This window comes from Ranitomeya imitator, chromosome 7 (assembly GCF_032444005.1).
Source record: "Ranitomeya imitator isolate aRanImi1 chromosome 7, aRanImi1.pri, whole genome shotgun sequence".
NCBI lineage: Eukaryota > Metazoa > Chordata > Amphibia > Anura > Dendrobatidae > Ranitomeya > Ranitomeya imitator.
In genome coordinates, this window is record NC_091288.1 from 207,255,686 (window position 1) to 207,278,885 (window position 23,200).

Consider the following 23,200-nt stretch of genomic DNA (forward strand, 5'->3'; position numbering starts at 1 on the left):
AATCAGAGTCTCCTATGACCCAGACTATGGCCGTGCCTCACAGGAACATCAAGATGGAGGCGACTGAGGTACTGGCTGTGATGGCATTCACCGACACTATGATCACAGAATCGAAAACAGAAAATGGGGTACCAATATTGATGGGAAAATCACCCCCGAAACTAGTCATAAGTGACAGTTCATAGAATGGCTTTCTTTCTTGACTCTCCCATTAACGTACCTATTTGGCACATTATTAGGAAATAAACTGCATATTTAGTAATATTTCAACCCAAAAATCATATGTTCCCACTCTTTCTTGCGGAAACACCTCAAAATATAAGACATAGGTCCATCTAATATGGTGCTGTGATCAGTTGCTATGACAGCACTTCCGCTTTCTGACAGGCCTATAAAATGGCCGCCTACCCAAAATATTGAAGATGGCTACTGTTCATTTCTCTAAACAGATGGGTATTTTAGATTTCATTCTGGGATGTTATTGTGATGATAACTCCGAGTCGTAATGTCCTTAAATACTCAATGTGTTATTGTGATATGACTTTCTCTCCATGTTGTCAGGGCTAAAAACAGAAAATACTGTGACAATAGTCGTCTGTCTGTGACAGGAAAATGGGTGTTTAACAGTTCGGCAAGAAAATCCCGCCGGACACTTTCCATTCACTTGGTGGGAGATAAAAATGTGGAAATCTGTGCGGCATAGCAACATGAGGCGTCCCCCTAAAAAATGTGACATTAGACTAAAATAGCAGCACGAGAAGTCTCGACTTTTCCATGTCCACAGCTGAGGCTGCTATTAAAAAAAAAAACATTCAATATGTCGACCTTTATCGAAAAAAAAAAAGTTATCTAGGAAGATCGTAGAAGAGAACATGTAGCGGAATTTTTAATTTGTTTTCTTCCTGAGCCAAAACCAATATGGCTGCCTTTTGGAAACTACAGCAGAGAGGAGACCCCAAAAACAGTCTCAAAATTATCCCCTCATTATGGTGCCCTTCATGCAACTCCATGTTGACCTGAACAGCTTCCTGCCACCCAATTGTTAAAGGGATGGGAGCATCCTAAAAATGGGCCTCCTTTTTCCAAGGGCCCCATATGAGCTGCCTCTCAGTTGTGTATGTCCATGCTGAAATTTCACTGGAAGGCTTGGCTGACAATAGCAACTGGAGTGACAGCCATTTTGATTGATTCCTCAGCTTTCCCTCCGTTTTTCTGAGTAAAACAAGACCCCTCGATGTTCGCCACAGTCCTGATGGATCTAGTCCAGTTTACATAGCACAGCGTTTCCTCTTCTACTTTTTTTCTTTTATAAGCTTGTTTTTCTCACACATGATCTTACAGACCATAAGGCAAAAGCGACCCTGCCCTCTCTTATCAGCCTGCAGCACTAACGGGAGGAATGCAAGAGAAGCAGCTGATATCAGAGGTCCTCCATTGCGCAAAAGGGTTAACTCAACACCATCGAAAAAGTCTCACACCGGGCGAAAAAAAACAACATGGTCCCCCAAACAGCAAAACTACGTAAAATCACAAAAAAAGCAGTGCAAAGAACAAACGAGACCGCTGCAGCTAATAAATAAATATAAAAAGTGAACAAAACTTTGTACATATGTACCCACATATGGTAGCAATAAAAACTACAGCTTGGCATGCAAAAAAACAAATCATCGATGAAACTCAGATGATGGCGACACAAACATTTTTTTTTCGTACAAAGTTCCACATTTTTTAAGCTCTTAAATTAATAAAAAAAAATAAACTACAAGTTTTGTATGGCCATAATCGTAGTAAGTAATGCTGAGCGAATGTGCTCAGACGAGGGGTTATTGGAGCATGCTCGTGTGACAAACGAGTGTCTCAGCGTGCTCGAAAAATATGTTTGAGTCCCCGCGGCTGATAGACCACAGCATGCCACCACATAAAGGGACTGGAACATATTTTTAGGATACAAGTATGCTCCGATAACACCGTATCTGAGCACATTCGCTGATCACTAGTAGTAAGCTGAATAATCGTGTTGACAAGTTGATTTTATCGCAGAATGGATGCCGTAAAAAAAAAGAAACCTAAAGAGAAAAAAAAAAAAAACAACGGCGGAATTGTGTGTTTTTTCACGCCTTTTTTATGATTTGCAGCATACTGAATAGTATAGTCACTCAAAACTACAACTTGTCCCAAAAAAATAAGTTCTCGTACATCTGTACTTGTCTGTACAAGTCCCCTCTATAATTTGTAAAGCGCTGCGGAATATGTTGGCGCTATATAAATAAAAATTATTATTATAAATTATTATCTGTATCAACAGATACATAAATGAAAAAAAAAGATATTGCTCTTGGAAGAAGGGAGGAAAAAAATTTTTTTAAAAAAGAGATCGCAAAAGCAAATATTGGCTGCACCCTCAAGGGGATAAAGATGGCCCTTGACAACTGAGGTCTCTTCATGAAGGAATATTTGCTGTCGGGAAAGGACTTGAGGATTGATATGGCATACCATAAATGTTTACTGGGCCCACCAAAGACCGTGGTGGGCCCAGTGGGACCAAGCAGACTCTGTGCTTGGTCACCTCTCTGGGAGGAAGAGGTGCTGAGGGTTCCCTGTTCTTGGGATCAGACAAGACCCCCTTAAAACTCATGTCATTAAGTCATCAATCTGATGGGAGAACATCTCTCTAGGTAGCAGTAGACTTTTGATGAACATTTGCTGTTTGCAGCCCCCTCATCGAACAACAGACATTTAATGGATATTCCTACATAAATAGAACAAGACAAATAAATATTGGAGCACAGACTGCGTCCATCTACTTGGCGGTAACACATAAAATTACGTTTCATGTAGTCAAAAATAGCCGGGACATGACACAGCCGGAGAAGCGCTGAAAATAACAAAATTAATCTCCAGTAAAGGCAGTCTAGTTCAGATCTGGGTCATATTCCTGCACTTTTCTGAATGTACCAGAAAATCGCTTAACCAACAATTCCATATTTAACTCCTATTATTGCAATTTACCACTATCTATGAGGAACCGCGCATGTGGCGTGTTCGGGGTATGTGCACACGCTGCAGATTTTGCTGCGGATCCGCAGCAGTTTTGACGCTGCGGATCTGCAGCAGTTTTCCCTGAGTTTACAGTACCATGTAAACCTATGGAAAACAAAATCCGCAGCGCACATGCTGCAGAAAAAAATGCGCGGAGACGCAGCGGTTTACATTCCGCAGCATGTCAATTCTTTGTGCGGATTCCGCTGCGGTTTACACCTGCTCCACAATAGGAATCCGCAGGTGTAAAACCGCAGGTGGAATCCGCACAAAAAACGCTGTAAATCCACAGTAATTCCGCAGTAAATCCGCAGTGCGGTTTACCTGCGGATTTACAAAAACAGGTGCGGAAACATCCGCAGACATCCCACCTATGTGTGCACATACCCTCAAAGTCAGTACCTAGACACATGGAGTCCCCATGGCTATACCGTGTGTGCAGAATGTCCGTGATGTGTACACAATGTGTCCCTAATATGTGTATATGTGCTTAATGTGTGCACATCATTTATTTGTGTGTGTAATGTGTGTTTAATGGGTATATGTGCGAGAGATGAGTGAGTAATTTGTGACTACTGTATGCGCAATATGTGTGTGTAATGTGTGTACGTGTGCGTAATGTCTATGCCCATGTGCATGTGTGTCTTCTGTGTGTATAATGAGTGCATCTGTGCATAAAATGTGTATATCTGTACATAATGTGTGTAAGTGTGCATAATATATGTATGTGTGCGAATTGGGTATACAGTACAGACCAAAAGTTTGGACACACCTTCTCATTTAAAGATTTTTCTGTATTTTCATGACTATGAAAATTGTACATTCACACTGAAGGCATCAAAACTATGAATTAACACATGTGGAATTATATACTTAACAAAAAAGTGTGAAACAACTGAAAATTTGTCTTATATTCTAGGTTCTTCAAAGTAGCCACCTTTTGCTTTGATGACTGCTTTGCACACTCTTGGCATTCTATTGATGAGCTTCAAGAGGTGGTCACCGGGAATGGTCTTCCAACAATCTTGAAGGAGTTCTCAGAGATGCTTAGCACTTTTTGGCCCTTTTGCCTTCACTGTGCGATTCAGCTCACCCCAAACCATCTCGATTGGGTTCAGGAATGGCGTAGCACCCCATCACTCTCCTTTTTGGTCAAATAGCCCTTACACAGCCTGGAGATGTGTTTGGGGTCATTGTCCTGTTGAAAAATAAATGATGGTCCAACTAAACGCAAACTGGATGGAATAGCATGCCGCTGCAAGATGCTGTGGTAGCCATGCTGGTTCAGTATGCCTTCAATTTTGAATAAATCCCCAACAGTGTCACCAGAAAAGCACCCCCACACCATCAAATCTCCTCCTCCATGCTTCACGGTGGGAACCAGGCATGTAGAGTCCATCCGTTCACCTTTTCTGTGTCGCACAAAGACACGGTGGTTGGAACCAAAGATCTCAAATTTGGACTCATCAGACCAAAGCACAGATTTCCACTGGTCTAATGTCCATTCCTTGTGTTCTTTAGCCCAAACAAGTCTCTTCTGCTTGTTGCCTGTTGCCAGTTGTTGTAGAGATATGGCTGCTGCTAGAACTCTGTGTGGCATTGACCTGGTCTCTTATCTGAGCTGCTGTTAACCTGCGATTTCTGAGGCTGGTGACTCGGATAAACTTATCCTCAGAAGCAGAGGTGACTCTTGGTCTTCCTTTCCTGGGGCGGTCCTCATGTGTTGTGAATTCTGTGGCTGAATTCACTCCTGTGGTCACAAGTGGTACTGCAGCTTCTGAGCTTCCTCCCTCAGGTGTTCTGGTGAGCTCGTTAACTGCTTCATTACTTAACTCCGCCTGATGCTGCTATCCTTGCTCCTTGTCAATGTTTCAGTGTTGGATCTGAGCTTCTCCTGATTGTTCCTGTGACCTGCTGCTCTGTATAGCTAAGTGCTTTTTGCTTTTTTGTTGCTTTTTTTCTGTCCAGCTTGTCTTTTGTTTTGCTGGAAGCTCTGAGACGCAAAGGGTGTACCGCCGTGCCGTTAGTTCGGCACGGTGGGTTTTTTTTTGGCCCCCTTTGCGTGGTTTTGCTTTAGGGTTTTTTGTAGACTGCAAAGTTCGCTTTACTGTCCTCGCTCTGTCCTAGAATATCGGGTCCCACTTTGCTGAATCTATTTCATCCCTACGTTTTGTCTTTTCATCTTACTCACAGTCATTATATGTGGGGGGCTGCCTTTTCCTTTGGGGAATTTCTCTGGGGCAAGTCAGGCCTATTTTTCTATCTTCAGGCTAGCTAGTTTCTTAGGCTGTGCCGAGTTGCCTAGGTAGTTGTTAGGCGCAATCCACAGCCGCTTTTAGTTGTGTTTAGGATAGGATCAGGTGTGTAGTCTACAGAGTTTCCACGTCTCAGAGCTCGTTCTTGTATTTTTGGGTATTTGTCAGATCACTGTGTACGCTCTGATCGCTAAGCACACTGTGTTTCTGGATTGCCTTCATAACACCTGTCATTAGCAAACATAACATCATGTGAGCCAGTTTCTTTGTAGCGCTTGATGGTTTTTGCCACTGCACTTGGGGACACTTTCAAAGTTTTCCCAATTTTTCAGACTGACTGACCTTCAATTCTTAAAGTAATGATGGCCACTCGTTTTTCTTTACTTAGCTGCTTTTTTCTTGACATAATACAAATTCTAACAGTCTATTCAGTAGGACTATCAGCTGTGTATCCACCAGACTTCTGCACAACACAACTGATGGTCCCAACCCCATTTATAAGGCACAAAATCCCACTTATTAAACCTGACAGGGCACACCTGTGAAGTGAAAACCATTCCCGGTGACTACCTCTTGAAGCTCATCAAGAGAATGCCAAGAGTGTGCAAAGCAGTCATCAAAGCAAAAGGTGGCTACTTTGAAGAACCTAGAATATAAGACATATTTTCAGTTGTTTCACACTTATTTGCTAAATATATAATTCCACATGTGTTAATTTATAGTTTTGATGCCTTCAGTGTGAATGTACAATTTTCATAGTCATGAAAATACAGAAAAATCTTTAAATGAGGTGTGTCCAAACTTTTGGTCTGTACTGTATGTATGTGCAATGTGTGCCTAATGTGCGTATGTGTAATGTGTGAACGTGTGCATAATATGTACATGTGCATAATGTCTGCGCCTGTGTGCATAATGCGTTTAGGTCTGTGTAATGTTTAGATGCATGCATAATGTGTTTTCTAATGCGTGTGCAATGTTTGCATGTGTATGTAATTTGTGTATGTGTCTATAATGTGTATATGATACCTGTATAGCTACGTTCACATTTGCGTTGTTGGGCGCAGCGTCGTCGACGCATACCGACGCATGCATCATGCTCCCCTATCTTTAACATGGGGGGCACATGGACATGCGCCGGTATGCGTTGTATTGCGTTTTACGACGCATGCGTCATATTGACGCACAGACAGGGTGCAGAGGACGCTACTTGTAGCGTTTTCCCTGCGCCGAAATTCCTGCTCTGTACGACCTTATGACAACGCATGCGTCGCAAAACGCAGCGTTGTGTACATGCGTTGTTGGTTGCGTCGCCGACGCTGCGCCCAACAACGCAAATGTGAACGTAGCCTTAGTGTGTGTAATGGGTGCATATGTGCAGAATGTGTGCAGTGTGCGTAATGGATGTATATGTGCATGATGTGTACCGTATGTGTGTATAGGGTATGTGTGCCTAATGTACGTAGCGTGTAAACATAATAGATATGTAATTTCTATACTGTAGATGTGTGTATTCATATACTGTATGTGTGCCTAGTGTGAACATGCAAGTGTATGTGCGTTTCTGTGTGTAAATGTCTGAGAGTACTGAAATGAGGTATGCCTCCTCTGCCTGCGTAGAACGCCTATGTAATATATAGCCAAACATTGGCATAATCTGCCTGTAGGCAAAAAAAAATGCTAAGTGTAGGTTTTTATGCAGGATGTCTCCTTATTAAATAGCGCAGATGACATTATTGTACCTGCGGTTTGGGGGGCCTAAAAGGACACTCTCCAATGGGTGAATGATGGCCTATGGCTACATTTGCCTGAAGCTTTCCCAGCGTATATGGCGAACGGTCCGTGCAAACTGCAGTTAACTCAGTCTAATCCTTTAAAGGGCAACTCTCACCTAATCCTAATACTCAACTTTAGGTTCACTTTTAACTCCACTGCCCCTAATAACTTTTAACTAAAACTTGACGAATGTGTTTGCGAATTAATAGAACAGGAAGAGGTGGCCCGTGTGAGAACTTTATTTCGCGCAAATGCAGATGTGAAACCTAAGCCAGGTACTCTGGTCAAAGACCACTGGAATAAAAATTAAAAAATGATGCTAGGATACACTGTAGTATCATACTCCATTGCAATATATTTTACTGTAGATAGAAAAGGGAAAAAGCCAATCACAGAGCAAACGGGGAGCGGACTGCCAATATTTACAGAGAGCAGGCAGCATGTCTTGTATTCCAGCAGGGAAAACACTGTAATCCTCCTGACAGATGGGCCGTAAAACAGCAATGTTTCCATGTAGTTATCAGTGTTTACACAATGCTGGACGATGTGGGGGGAAAAAATGAGCTAAATGATTCAGGTTTCTCTCTCTTTGCCCAGATTCCTGGCCCTTTCCATCCTCCGCACGCTTTTTACATTCATCCTGGACGTGATCTCGTGTAAATAAATTGAGGTACTTTCATCCTGAGTTGGGCGCCACAATCAGGCTCTGATGCCGTGAATGATCATGACTATTCTCCACGAAGGTTCACAAACCCTGGTTGCTGGCAGCCCCTTTAATCTGAGTGTAACTACAATGGCTTCCAAGATCCCCAACAAGAATGATTTTGCCGAGAGCCTCCAGAATTACTTTTTATGTGTCTTGGAAGGGAAGCGACAACTTCTAGGGAATAAATTTCTGGCTCAGAAAATGGTAAGATGGTTGTCGCTATGCAAGTCAAGCAGAACAGAAGAAGCAGAATTTACAAATTTGGAGGAAGAAGTTTTGATCTTTTTAGCAGATTGAAATCATTTGGCTGGTAAAACAATTATCACATTAGGAAGACACGTGACATCCTACTGCTTGACCGACTGACCGGACCTTAGAAGCAAATCAATCTCCAGTTCTTCGGAATAATTATTCCATTCTGCATGCAGGACAAACACCCGCGTGTGAGCGAGCAAGCAGCGGAAAATGTGATGCGTATACACGGCTGATGGATCCGCCGGCCGGACAGATTTATTCGCAAACATGTGGAACCACTTGAAGCCTAATGACAGAGATGCTCAGGATTGTTTCCACCTGCTGCTATAAGTACTAAGAAAAAGATAAGATTTCAGAAATTGCTGCATGATCATGAATGGTGTGTGGATATCTGTAAATCCAGGTTGGAAATTTCTAAGAAAAATGTACTACTGACGACATTGGACAATTCAGTCATCGAACACTTGACCCATCTGATTTTTATTAATAAGTGTGTACAACTTTAGATGCCTCATTGGGACATGTCAGAAAATGTCATCAGTGGGGGTCCATGAGAGAGACCCTCACATACTCTAGAACCAAAGGGTAATGTGGCTTTCATTAACTTTACGTGTTTGAAACTAACGAGGCTTTGCAGTATTATCAGTTTCTTCATTCTCCTTATGATGACTGAAGACTCTCTAAACGCCACCATACATATTAGATGAAAGTTGGCTAACCCCACCAATGTCGAAGGAACCAGGTTACTCTTCCGTATATGGGGGCTTCAAGACTCATGATGACAGGAGAAAAAAAAAACCTATCTGAAAGTTGGAATTTCAACACCTAATCTTTTTTGTTTTCAGGGAAGATAAGCCACTGCTCGGAAGAATTCCCAGCAGTTCCTCTCTCCCGTCCCCCCGATTCACCAAAACACATGAACTCTCAACTGAACTGGGGGGAGTCATTAGAGCCAAAACAATCTCTTGTGCATGGTCGGTTTAATAGATGCCAACAGAATTTGAAAGGGTATGGCACCTACTGGGGCACATTCCCAGGTCAATGGAGGTCTTAGACTGCCTCACTGAGGTACAGAGAACTATTAACACATAAAAATTGGTTTTCAAGCTATGGTCTTTTAAAAAAAATCCTCAAAGTCATAAGTTTCCTCCTGTGTTGTCAGCTGGGTCTAAGGTTTCTTAAAAAGTTCAAAAAAGCAACCTGAACAAAGGGTTGATGCCCCACATGCCAGAACGAGTCCGCCATCGGTGCCTCACATATACGCAAGTACTTACTTCAGCTTCACATGTGGATATTCGATGAGAAACTGAATTGACACCATGAAGGTAGAAAACAAGATAAAATGACTAAAGTCTCCTTTGCATTGTCTGAAGCTGGTTTATTTCCAACAGGACATGGTCCCTCAGTGTGAAAGTATAAACTAATCTCTGTAGAATGAAGGGCCACATAAAAGAGAGTGACAGCTGAGAAGGCTGAAGAAGGTTTTGCATCTTCACACCATCAAAGTTAAGGAAGGTACAAGAACCTACCAACCCTTCAGAAAGTGATAGGCATCAGAGATATGGACCCATAAAAAAGATTATTGCTCCCTCATAAACCAAGATAATCTGAGCTACTTGTTAATAAAGAAAAGGGATTTATGGAGTTTGCTCAGTTGCTATAAATGGTGCCTACAAATCCAAAGATAAGAATATATCGATCGAGGCGTTCCAAAAGATGAAGGCCACCAACCTTACTAGACATAGACTCTATTCAATTTCAGAGACCCATTGGACAGTTCAGCCTCATTTTATGTTCCCAACCCACAAAAAAGACATGTAGCTTAAAAGAAAAACCTGCTTTACGTTACAATTTAAAGGAGTTTTCTTAAAAAAAAAAAGGATCTTCTCACATGTCGATGAGAATATCACCATGGTGGACATCTTAAAGCTTGGACGTTAGAATGAGGTTCTGGAGTCTATTTGTAGTGTAGATATGGCAAAGACTGAGGTCCTGGCGTACCTGGTACTCATTTTGCCAACTGACAACTGTCTAATATTTAAAATATGGTGCATGTGATACTTAAAGGGAACTTGTCACCAGTTTTACTCCTAATAAACCCGGCCCATTACCTTGTAAAGCATGTAAATGGGGTTACCACAACCTTTTTATCCTCATAGGTGCCCAGTATACCTATACAAAAGTATTCAAGCATGCAAATTGAACGGTCTGGCTCAACTGGTGGCTCCGAACCGCGCTCGGCACTGTCCTGGCAAACACCACCTCTTCTTTCTTGACGTACATTGATGACATCTTCCACAAAGTGCTCAAAGTTTTGCGCCTGCGCAGTTGACTCAGAGACCCGTGCAGGTGTGCCGCTCTGTGCCCTAGGGAAGAGCAAAGTTTTGTAGTGCAAACGTGAAGGCTTCACTTCCAGGACATCAGCTCGATGCACTGCTGGCTGCTCAATGGAGTGGAGCAAGGTGCACATGCGCAGGTCTCTGACTCAACTGCGCAGGCGCGAAACTTAGAGCAGGAGACGCCATCCATTTCCATTAAAAAAGAAGCGTTGTTTGCGGAAACTGAGAAAGCGCCGATGATGGTCCAGATGCATGTAGAGCTAGATATGAAGAAAAGATTATTTCATAAGTATGCTGGGGCACCAATAAGGGTACAAAGGGGCTATAGGAACCCCATTTACAAGCTTTAAAAAATGATGGGCAGGGTTTATAAGATGTAAAACTAGTGATGGGTTGAGCAGGACTGAAAAATATAGCAGCCTCCAAAAAGCACCACTTGGCCCATGGTTTTGTGCCTGGTATTACAGATCAGCTGATGGCAGGGGTGGCGCTGTTTTTTTTTAGAAGACAGCAACCATGCTTTTTTTTCCATTCTGGACAACTTCCTTTAATTTTTCAAAGCTTCTCCAAGAACTGAAGGAATTTCTCTAGTAAAACTCCTGCACCCTTGTAATAACTTACCTCAACCTGACCTTTGGGTGCCACCACTTTATGATGTGCATCTATTTTTTTTATTTTTTCTTTTACAAGGGAAGGAGGAATCAGGAAAAACCATCAGACAACTACACAGCAAGGGGTCAGAACACCAAGAACACCAGATGTCAGACAGCGGCGAAACTAAGTCAGCTGACCGAGGCAGCCAAAAACAAGGAACATTTACAACCTTACCAGACAAAGAAAAACTTTTTTTTTTAAAGAAAATCCTCAAAGAGCAACATGGACAACTACATAATGTGTAAGAGGATATTCTGACTCTCCTCCGACTGTAGAAGCTTGGAGAGAGAAAGATCAGGCATGCTGAATTTCAATATGCCCAATCCTTTATTCCTATAAGCGAGCAGCAGTGGGGTCTGCAAGCAGCTTATCCACACTGCTCACACATATGTGTATGGAAGAGTTGGGAAAAAGGTGAAGGGTCAGCTTTAGGACCAGATTGGGATGCAAGTCCTCCAAAAGGTCCCTAAGCCTGGATGGGGCTCGTCAAACTACTCCACAGCTAACAGCATTAAACTATGAGAGCCTTAAAGTCCAGTACTAAGCAGTGCCACCCCAATCAACAGGTTGTTTGCGGTACTGCAGCTCTGTCCCATTTACTTACGGTATATGGAATTCAGCTGTAATACCAGAACCAACCAACGAATATGTGTGGCGCTGTTTCCAGAAAAGAGCAGCCAAGTTTTTCTCATCTTGGATGACCCCTTTTTCGAAGGTGAAGGGATGAAATGACCGAAAATGTGCGTCATATTCAGCGTTGTAAACGTAGCAGAGCTGTTAACAACTTTACAAAATGTCAAAACTTTTCTTATCTGGTCCCATCAGCAAAAGACCAGAACATTATGCAAGTACAACGTGGGATCCCGGATCATTTCATCAGACTGCCAAAATATATCAGCACAAAAATGCAAAGGCAGCACAAAAACATAAAGGGAGAGCGGCGAAGGGGAAAACTAAACCAATAAACAATTCATAAACCCACGACCTCCTAAGTCATGGACGTAACAAGATAACAGAATGATCAACTTCGTCAATAGAAAATGACCTAATAAATCTTTTTTTTATGTATTAAATGTTTTTTTTTTTACATTTTTGTCAATATTTTTTTTTTGCATATCACAATCTACATTAAAAATCAATAATTCATGTCTTGTAGTTCTCACACCGGCCGATACACTGGATAAAAGGTGGCCGATGTTGTCAGGACTGGATGACCATCTGATTTGTATGAGGGTCTCCTGACTCTCCCAAAAGATGACGTCAGGGGAATAAAAGATCAAGGAGTTAAAATTTTAACTCCTTATACTTTTGTTTTCAGGGAAGCCGCTGCCAGAAGTGCTGGAGTCACTGATCATATCGGTGTCCTAAAGAACAAATATTAAAATAGACAATCTCTTTAAGAAAATTCATTAAGAAGGCCATAAAAAAGTAATTTTATAACCTGGTGTAATAACCGCTGATTTCCTGAATCCGGCGATGTTTTTCTTTGGTTCCTGCGCCTCTCCGTTCATGAGATATGGCCTCTTGTCCCCTGCGTGTAAATCTAGACTTGTTAACCAAGTGGGCGTAATTCATAACTGTTCCCAGTGGGTGTGTTTTATGGACCACACCCACTTGGCTAAAAACTGTAGGTTTATATAAAGGGGAGAAGGAGCCATATCTCAGGAACGGAGAGGGGCAGAAACAAAAGAAAAACAACGCCGGATTCAGGACAACAATGTGATTTACACCATGTAAAAAATTACATATTTATGACAAGTGACAGGTCCCCTTTAATTGATTGAACTTTCTTAAAGGGATTGTCTATTTTAGTAAGAACATATTAAGGTAGAGGGGAGTCTTTTTCTTGGATCTTCCAGCAATTAGCAAGTACAGTCCGTACTCTAATGTCCGCCTGAGTCTTTGATTCTGCTTCATGTATAGGGATAACCCCGGGTCACAATCTGACAATACGGTAAAATCCCATTGTTAAGTGTTTTGGTAGGAACCTATATATAGGTGCAGGAGAGGAAATTTTAGTCCTGGGGTGGGGTTCTTCCTCAGCGGGAGACATATCCTGCCACTCCACCTACAGAAAAAAAATTGGCCTCTGCTATTGTCTCTACAGGGTAACACATTGAGGAGAGAAAAAAACGAGATATTCCACAAAAGAGGAGACGGAAAGCAAAACAGCCACCGTGACTGCTAAGTGTATTATTACCACTTAACTGAAGGCCTGGCTATGTTACAGCTTTATCAGGGACCAGGAAGATCAGGATGAACAGTTTTACATCATGCATAGGTCACCTTAAGGGCCAGGAAGAGCTGGATGAACAATCTCAGATCAGGCATAGACCATGTTATAGACCAGGAAGATCGGGGCCAATAGACTAAGATCTTGCTTAGGACCTGTTATGGATAGGGAAGATCAGGATGAACAGTTTCAGGTCAGGTTAAGGCCTGGTAATGGGTCAGGAAAGTCAGGGCGAACAGTCTAAGATTCTCGTTAGGCCGGCGTCACACTTGCGAGTTTTACGGACGTAAGAGCGCAGAAACTACGTCCGTAAAACTCGCAAAAAATACGGCACAATTATTCTCTATGCCCCTGCTCCTATCTGCCGTATTTTACTGATCAGTATTATACGGCTTTCTACGGCCGTACGAAATCGCAGCATGCTGCGTTTGTCACCGTACTGCGCAAGAAATACGCCAATGAAAGTCTATGGAAGCGTGAAAAATACGGATTACACACGGACAAGCAGTGTGACTTGCGAGAAATACGCAGCGCTGTTAGAGAGAAAAGCCGGCAATTCAGTGCGGTGTACAGTAAAATCACACTGACAGCTTACAGTAGAATAGGTAGAATAAATGTGTACACATAGAATAGGTATATATATATATATATATGTCAGTGAGACACATATATGTATATATATTAATATTTATTCCAGTGCTATACAGCTTGAAAGCCGGTAATTCAATTACCGGCTTTTTCTTTCTCCTTCCTAAAACCCGACATGATTTGAGACATGGTTTACATACAGTAAACCATGTCTTCTCTCCATTTTTTTTGCAGATTCCACACTACTAATGTCAGTAGTGTGTTTCTGCAAAATTTGGCCGTTCTATCTACTAAATTAAAGGGTTAAATGGCGGAAAAAATTGGCGTGGGCTCCTGCACAATTTTCTCCGCCAGAGTAGTAAAGCCAGAGACTGAGGGCAGATATTAATAGCCTGGAGAGGGTCCATGGTTATTGCCCCCCCCCCCCGGCTAAAAACACCTGTTCCCAGCCACCCCAGAAAAGGCACATCTGGAAGATGCGCCTATTCTGGCACTTGGCCACTCTCTTCCCATTCTTGTGTAGCGGTGGGATATGGGGTAATGAAGGGTTAATGCCACCTTGCTATTGTAAGGTGACATTAAGCCTAATTAATAATGGAGAGGCGTCAATTATGACACCTATCCATTATTAATCCAATTGAATGAAAGGGTTAAAAAAAAACACACACACATTATTAAAAATTATTTTAATGAAATAAAACCAAAGGTTGTTGTAATATTTTATTTAACGCCCAATCCAATCACTGAAGACCCTCGTTCTGTGAAAGAAAAAACATAATAAACCAACAATATACTTACCTTCCGCAGATCTGTAAAGTCCAACGATGTAAATCCTTCTGAAGGGGTTAAAACATTTTGCAGCAAGGAGTTCCGCTAATGCAGGCTGCTCCTTGCTGCAAAACCCCGGGGAATGAAGCTAAATATAGGTCAATGATCTATATTTAGCTTCATTTGCGGTGAGGCGCCATCTGCTGGATGTTCATAGATCGTGGGAACTTACCTAGAAAGCTCCCAGGCTTTTTAACACATGGATCCCTTGTATAGGCGTATGTCGGTTTGGCAAGCCTGCGATAAAAACACGCAGTACGGCTGCCATACGGATTACATACGGTGGATGCCATGCGCAAAAAACGGTGACACAACCTGCCTACGGAGGAGCTACGGACCACTATTTTCGGGACTTTTCAGCGTATTACGGCCGTAATATACGGACCGTATTTGCATACGCTGTGTGTGACGCCGGCCTTAGGCCCTCTATGAATCAGAGGGTTCAGGATGTACAGTTTAAGATCCTCCTTAGGCCCTGACACGGATCAGGTAGATCAGGAAGCACAGATGAAGATTCTCCGGAGTCCCACTATAAACCAAGAAGATCAGGATGAACAGTTCATGATCCTCTTAAGCCTGCTATGAACCAGGAAGATAAAGATGAACACTCTCAAGTCAGGCATAGGCCCCGCAATGGATCTGGAAGATCTGGATGAACCGTTTAAGATACCGCTTAGGCTCTGTTATGGACTGCAGAGATCTGGATGAACAGTTTCAGGCCCAGCCTAGGTCTTGTTAGGCATGATGAACACTTTCCGGTCTCGCTGAGGCCCCTTTTTGTTCTGTAAAGTCACCTGATTCCTAGTTCTCCCAACCTCGCCTTATGTAATACGTTTCCTCAGACTCGTGCCTTGAAGGACAAACAGATGAAAGTCGGCGCTGGTGCAAGGCTCATGTACAAATCCAGGCACAGAAGCGATTGCACGAGGTGAAAGGTCTAGATTAAGCCGGCACCCGCCCTCCTCAATCCGGCTCTAGAAAAATGCTCTAACAAAGGCTCCAGTGTGCGGCGGCCGAGCAGATAATACGGCGAAGACATTCACATTGACATTCACAATGAACCGCCAGCCCTCCGCATGACGCCACCGCCAGGGACAAACCCCAGTGTGTACAGGGACCGCAGCGCCCTCTCCCAACTAACAGGAGCGGTCCCATCTCACATCCCTATGGCACATCCAGACTATCATGGGGGGCTCCAGACTACACACCCAGACTATCATAGGGGGCTCCAGACTATACACCCAGACTATCATGGAGGGCTCCAGACTACACATCCAGACTATTATAGGGGGCTTCAGACTACACATCCAGACTATCATAGGGGGCTCCAGACTACACACCCAGACTATCATAGGGGGCTCCAGACTACACACCCAGACTATCATGGGGGACTCCAGACTACACACCCAGACTATCATGGGGGACTCCAGACTACACACCCAGACTATCATAGGGGGCTCCAGACTACACATCCAGACTATCATAGGGGGCTCCAGACTACACACCCAGACTATCATGGAGGGCTCCAGACTACACATCCAGACTATTATAGGGGGCTCCAGACTACACACCCAGACTATCATAGGGGGCTCCAGACTACACACCCAGACTATCATGGAGGGCTCCAGACTACACACCCAGACTATCATGGGGGACTCCAGACTACACACCCAGACTATCATAGGGGGCTCCAGACTACACATCCAGACTATCATAGGGGGCTCCACACTACACACCCAGACTATCATAGGGGACTCCAGACTACACACCCAGACTATCATAGGGGGCTCCAGACTACACACCCAGACTATCATGGAGGGCTCCAGACTACACATCCAGACTATTATAGGGGGCTCCAGACTACACATCCAGACTATCATGGGGGGCTCCAGACTACACACCCAGACTATCATAGGGGGCTCCAGACTACACACCCAGACTATCATGGAGGGCTCCAGACTACACATCCAGACTATTATAGGGGGCTCCAGACTACACATCCAGACTATCATAGGGGGCTCCAGACTACACACCCAGACTATCATAGGGGGCTCCAGACTACACACCCAGACTATCATGGAGGGCTCCAGACTACACATCCAGACTATTATAGGGGGCTCCAGACTACACACCCAGACTATCATAGGGGGCTCCAGACTACACACCCAGACTATCATGGAGGGCTCCAGACTACACACCCAGACTATCATGGGGGACTCCAGACTACACACCCAGACTATCATAGGGGGCTCCAGACTACACATCCAGACTATCATAGGGGGCTCCACACTACACATCCAGACTATCATAGGGGGCTCCAGACTACACACCCAGACTATCATAGGGGGCTCCAGACTACACACCCAGACTATCATAGGGGGCTCCACACTACACATCCAGACTATCATAGGGGGCTCCAGACTACACACCCAGACTATCATAGGGGGCTCCAGACTACACACCCAGACTATCATGGAGGGCTCCAGACTACACATCCAGACTATTATAGGGGGCTCCAGACTACACACCCAGACTATCATAGGGGGCTCCAGACTACACACCCAGACTATCATGGAGGGCTCCAGACTACACACCCAGACTATCATGGGGGACTCCAGACTACACACCCAGACTATCATAGGGGGCTCCAGACTACACATCCAGACTATCATAGGGGGCTCCACACTACACATCCAGACTATCATAGGGGGCTCCAGACTACACACCCAGACTATCATGGAGGGCTCCAGACTACACACCCAGACTATCATGGAGGGCTCCAGACTACACACCCAGACTGTCATGGAGGGCTCCAGACTACACACCCAGACTATTCTCCCTATACGCACTAAACTCTCCAAACAAGGTAACAATATGTTGTTATTATTTTAATTATACCAGTCCCTAATGTACTGTATAGGGAGTCCCTCGATGTGTGCATATATTTGTATATATTTGTAAATAGTTGTACATATGCTCATTGATCTATTTCCGATTAGGATGACCTGGACCTCTGGGGACTCTTATGGATATAAGGATCTACCATGCATTGATTGTTTTGTGTTACATTTTGTTTCTTTCTTATTTTGGTTATTTTCTTTATTTTCTTTATCGTCTACAGCGAGTATGATGAAGGCTCTGGTGGAGCCGAAACGTCTCTTATCGCTTTTTTGAAATATTCTGTTATGCTCCCTGAACACATTTAATAAATTTGTTAAAAATTTGGCATTATATTCCCTTTGAGAGTGCGGTGAAATTTATATTTGGCTACACACCCAGACTATCATGGAGGGCTCCAGACTACACACCCAGACTATCATGGGGGACTCCAGACTACACACCCAGACTATCATAGGGGGCTCCAGACTACACACCCAGACTATCATAGGGGGCTCCAGACTACACATCCAGACTGTCATGGAGGGCTCCAGACTACACACCCAGACTATCATAGGGGGCTCCAGACTACACATCCAGACTATCATAGGGGGCTCCAGACTACACATCCAGACTATCATGGGGGACTCCAGACTACACACCCAGACTATCATAGGGGGCTCCAGACTACACATCCAGACTATCATGGGGGACTCCAGACTACGCACCCAGACTATCATAGGGGGCTCCAGACTACACATCCAGACTATCATGGAGGGCTCCAGACTACACATCCAGACTATCATAGGGGGCTCCAGACTACACACCCAGACTATCATAGGGGGCTCCAGACTACACATCCAGACTATCATAGGGGGCTCCAGACTACACATCCAGACTATCATAGGGGGCTCCACACTACACATCCAGACTATCATAGGGGGCTCCAGACTACACACCCAGACTATCATAGGGGGCTCCAGACTACACATCCAGACTATCATAGGGGGCTCCAGACTACACACCTAGACTATCATAGGGGGCTCCAGACTACACATCCAGACTATCATAGGGGGCTCCAGACTACACACCCAGACTATCATAGGGGGCTCCAGACTACACACCCAGACTATCATAGGGGGCTCCAGACTACACATCCAGACTATCATAGGGGGCTCCACACTACACATCCAGACTATCATAGGGGGCTCCAGACTACACATCCAGACTATCATGGAGGGCTCCAGACTACACATCCAGACTATCATGGAGGGCTCCAGACTACACATCCAGACTATCATGGGGGACTCCAGACTACACACCCAGACTATCATAGGGGGCTCCAGACTACACACCCAGACTATCATAGGGGGCTCCAGACTACACATCCAGACTATCATGGGGGGCTCCAGACTACACACCCAGACTATCATAGGGGGCTCCAGACTACACACCCAGACTATCATAGGGGGCTCCAGACTACACATCCAGACTATCATAGGGGGCTCCAGACTACACATCCAGACTATCATAGGGGGCTCCACACTACACACCCAGACTATCATGGGGGGCTCCAGACTACACACCCAGACTATCATGGGGGGCTCCAGACTACACACCCAGACTATCATGGGGGGCTCCAGACTACACATCCAGACTATCATGGGGGGCTCCAGACTACACACCCAGACTATCATGGGGGGCTCCAGACTACACACCCAGACTATCATGGGGGGCTCCAGACTACACACCCAGACTATCATGGGGGGCTCCAGACTACACACCCAGACTATCATGGGGGGCTCCAGACTACACACCCAGACTATCATGGGGGGCTCCAGACTACACATCCAGACTATCATGGGTGGCTCCAGACTACACACCCAGACTATCATGGGGGGCTCCAGACTACACACCCAGACTATCATAGGGGGCTCCAGACTACACATCCAGACTATCATAGGGGGCTCCAGACTACACATCCAGACTATCATAGGGGGCTCCACACTACACACCCAGACTATCATGGGGGGCTCCAGACTACACACCCAGACTATCATGGGGGGCTCCAGACTACACATCCAGACTATCATGGGGGGCTCCAGACTACACACCCAGACTATCATGGGGGGCTCCAGACTATACACCCAGACTATCATGGGGGGCTCCAGACTACACATCCAGACTATCATGGGTGGCTCCAGACTACACACCCAGACTATCATGGGGGGCTCCAGACTACACACCCAGACTATCATGGGGGGCTCCAGACTACACACCCAGACTATTATGGGGGGCTCCAGACTACACATCCAGACTATCATAGGGGGCTCCACACTACACACCCAGACTATCATGGGGGGCTCCAGACTACACACCCAGACTATCATGGGGGGCTCCAGACTACACACCCAGACTATCATGGGGGGCTCCAGACTACACATCCAGACTTTCATAGGGGGCTCCAGACTACACACCTAGACTATCATGGGGGGCTCCAGACTACACACCCAGACTATCATGGGGGGCTCCAGACTACACATCCAGACTATCATAGGGGGCTCCAGACTACACACCCAGACTATCATAGGGGGCTCCAGACTACACATCCAGACTATCATGGGGGGCTCCAGACTACACACCCAGACTATCATAGGGGGCTCCAGACTACACACCTAGACTATCATAGGGGGCTCCAGACTACACACCCAGACTATCATAGGAGGCTCCAGACTACACACCCAGACTATCATGGGGAGCTCCAGACTACACACCAGACTATCATAGGGGGCTCCACACTACACACCCAGACTATCATGGGGGGCTCCAGACTACACACCCAGACTATCATAGAGGGCTCCAGACTACACACCCAGACTATCATGGGGGGCTCCAGACTACACACCCAGACTATCATGGGTGGCTCCAGACTACACACCCAGACTATCATGGGGGGCTCCAGACTACACACCCAGACTATCATGGGGGGCTCCAGACTACACACCCAGACTATCATGGGGGGCTCCAGACTACACATCCAGACTATCATAGGGGGCTCCACACTACACACCCAGACTATCATGGGGGGGGCTCCAGACTACACACCCAGACTATCATGGGGGCTCCAGACTACACACCCAGACTATCATGGGGGGCTCCAGACTACACATCCAGACTATCATAGGGGGCTCCAGACTACACACCTAGACTATCATGGGGGGCTCCAGACTACACACCCAGACTATCATGGGGGGCTCCAGACTACACATCCAGACTATCATAGGGGGCTCCAGACTACACACCCAGACTATCATGGGGGCTCCAGACTACACATCCAGACTATCATAGGGGGGGGCTCCAGACTACACACCCAGACTATCATGGGGGGCTCCAGACTACACACCCAGACTATCATAGGGGGCTCCAGACTACACACCAGACTATCATAGGGGGCTCCAGACTACACACCCAGACTATCATAGGAGGCTCCAGACTACACACCCAGATTATCATGGGGAGCTCCAGACTACACACCAGACTATCATAGGGGGTCCACACTACACACCCAGACTATCATGGGGGGCTCCAGACTACACACCCAGACTATCATAGGGGGCTCCACACTACACACCCAGACTATCATGGGGGGCTCCAGACTACACACCCAGACTATCATGGGGGGCTCCAGACTACACACCAGACTATCATAGGGGGCTCCACACTACACACCCAGACTATCGTAGGGGGCTCCAGACTACACACGCAGACTATCATGGAGGGCTCCAGACTACACATCCAGACTATCATGGGGGGCTCCAGACTACACACCCAGACTATCATGGGGGGCTCCAGACTACACATCCAGACTATCATGGGGGGCTCCAGACTACACATCCAGACTATCATGGAGGGCTCCAGACTACATATCCAGACTATCATAGGGGGCTCCAGACTACACATCCAGACTATCATAGGGGGCTCCAGACTACACATCCAGACTATCATAGGGGGCTCCAGACTACACACCAGACTATCATAGGGGGCTCCAGACTACACACCAGACTATCACAGGGGGCTCCAGACTACACACCAGACTATCATAGGGGGCTCCAAACTACACACCCACACTATCATGGAGGGCTCCAGACTACACATCCAGACTATCATAGGGGGCTCCAGACTACACATCCAGACTATCATGGAGGGCTCCAGACTACACATCCAGACTATCATAGGGGGCTCCAGACTACACATCCAGACTATCATGGAGGGCTCCAGACTACACATCCAGACTATCATGGAGGGCTCCAGACTACACATCCAGACTATCATAGGGGGCTCCAGACTACACACCCAGACTATCATGGGGGGCTCCAGACTACACATCCAGACTATCATAGGGGGCTCCAAACTACACACCCAGACTATCATAGGGGGCTCCAGACTACACACCCAGACTATCATGGAGGGCTCCAGACTACACATCCAGACTATCACAGGGGGCTCCAGACTACACATCCAGACTATCATGGAGGGCTCCAGACTACACATCCAGACTATCATAGGGGGCTCCAGACTACACACCCAGACTATCATGGGGGGCTCCAGACTACACATCCAGACTATCATAGGGGGCTCCAGACTACACACCCAGACTATCACGGGGGGCTCCAGACTACACACCCAGACTATCATAGGGGGCTCCAGACTACACACCCAGACTATCATGGGGGGCTCCAGACTACACATCCAGACTATCATGGAGGGCTCCAGACTACACATCCAGACTATCATAGGGGGCTCCAGACTACACACCCAGACTATCATGGGGGGCTCCAGACTACACATCCAGACTATCATAGGGGGCTCCAAACTACACACCCAGACTATCATAGGGGGCTCCAGACTACACACCCAGACTATCATGGAGGGCTCCAGACTACACATCCAGACTATCACAGGGGGCTCCAGACTACACATCCAGACTATCATGGAGGGCTCCAGACTACACATCCAGACTATCATAGGGGGCTCCAGACTACACACCCAGACTATCATGGGGGGCTCCAGACTACACATCCAGACTATCATAGGGGGCTCCAGACTACACACCCAGACTATCACGGGGGGCTCCAGACTACACACCCAGACTATCATAGGGGGCTCCAGACTACACACCCAGACTATCATGGGGGGCTCCAGACTACACACCCAGACTATCATGAGGGGCTCCAGACTACACACCCAGGCTATCATAGGGGGCTCCAGAGTACACATCCAGACTATCATGGGGGGCTCCAGACTACACACCCAGACTATCATGGGGGGCTCCAGACTACACATCCAGACTATCATAGGGGGCTCCAGACTACACATCCTGACTATCATAGGGGGCACCAGACTACACATCCAGACTATCATGGGGGGCTCCAGACTACACACCCAGACTATCATAGGGGGCTCCAGACTACACACCAAGACTATTATAGGGGGCTCCAGACTACACACCCAGTCTATCATGGGGGGCTCCAGACTACACACCCAGACTATCATGGGGGTCTCCAGACTACACACCCAGACTATCATAGGGGGCTCCAGACTACACACCCAGTCTATCATGGGGGGCTCCAGACTACACACCCAGACTATCATG

General features: G+C 45.9%; 1 protein-coding gene and 1 long non-coding RNA gene across 3 annotated transcripts in view; one reads left to right on the forward strand and one right to left on the reverse strand.

Moving 5' to 3' along the window:
* Nucleotides 1-23,200, reverse strand: part of NHERF2 (NHERF family PDZ scaffold protein 2) — an 87,368-nt gene that overhangs the window by 35,296 nt on the left and 28,872 nt on the right. The gene's annotated exons all lie outside the window — the stretch shown is intronic.
* On the forward strand, nucleotides 17,427-17,896 carry LOC138645348 (uncharacterized). The gene is made up of 2 exons (XR_011314731.1): nucleotides 17,427-17,536; nucleotides 17,670-17,896. It is a non-coding gene; the product is annotated as an uncharacterized lncRNA (long non-coding RNA).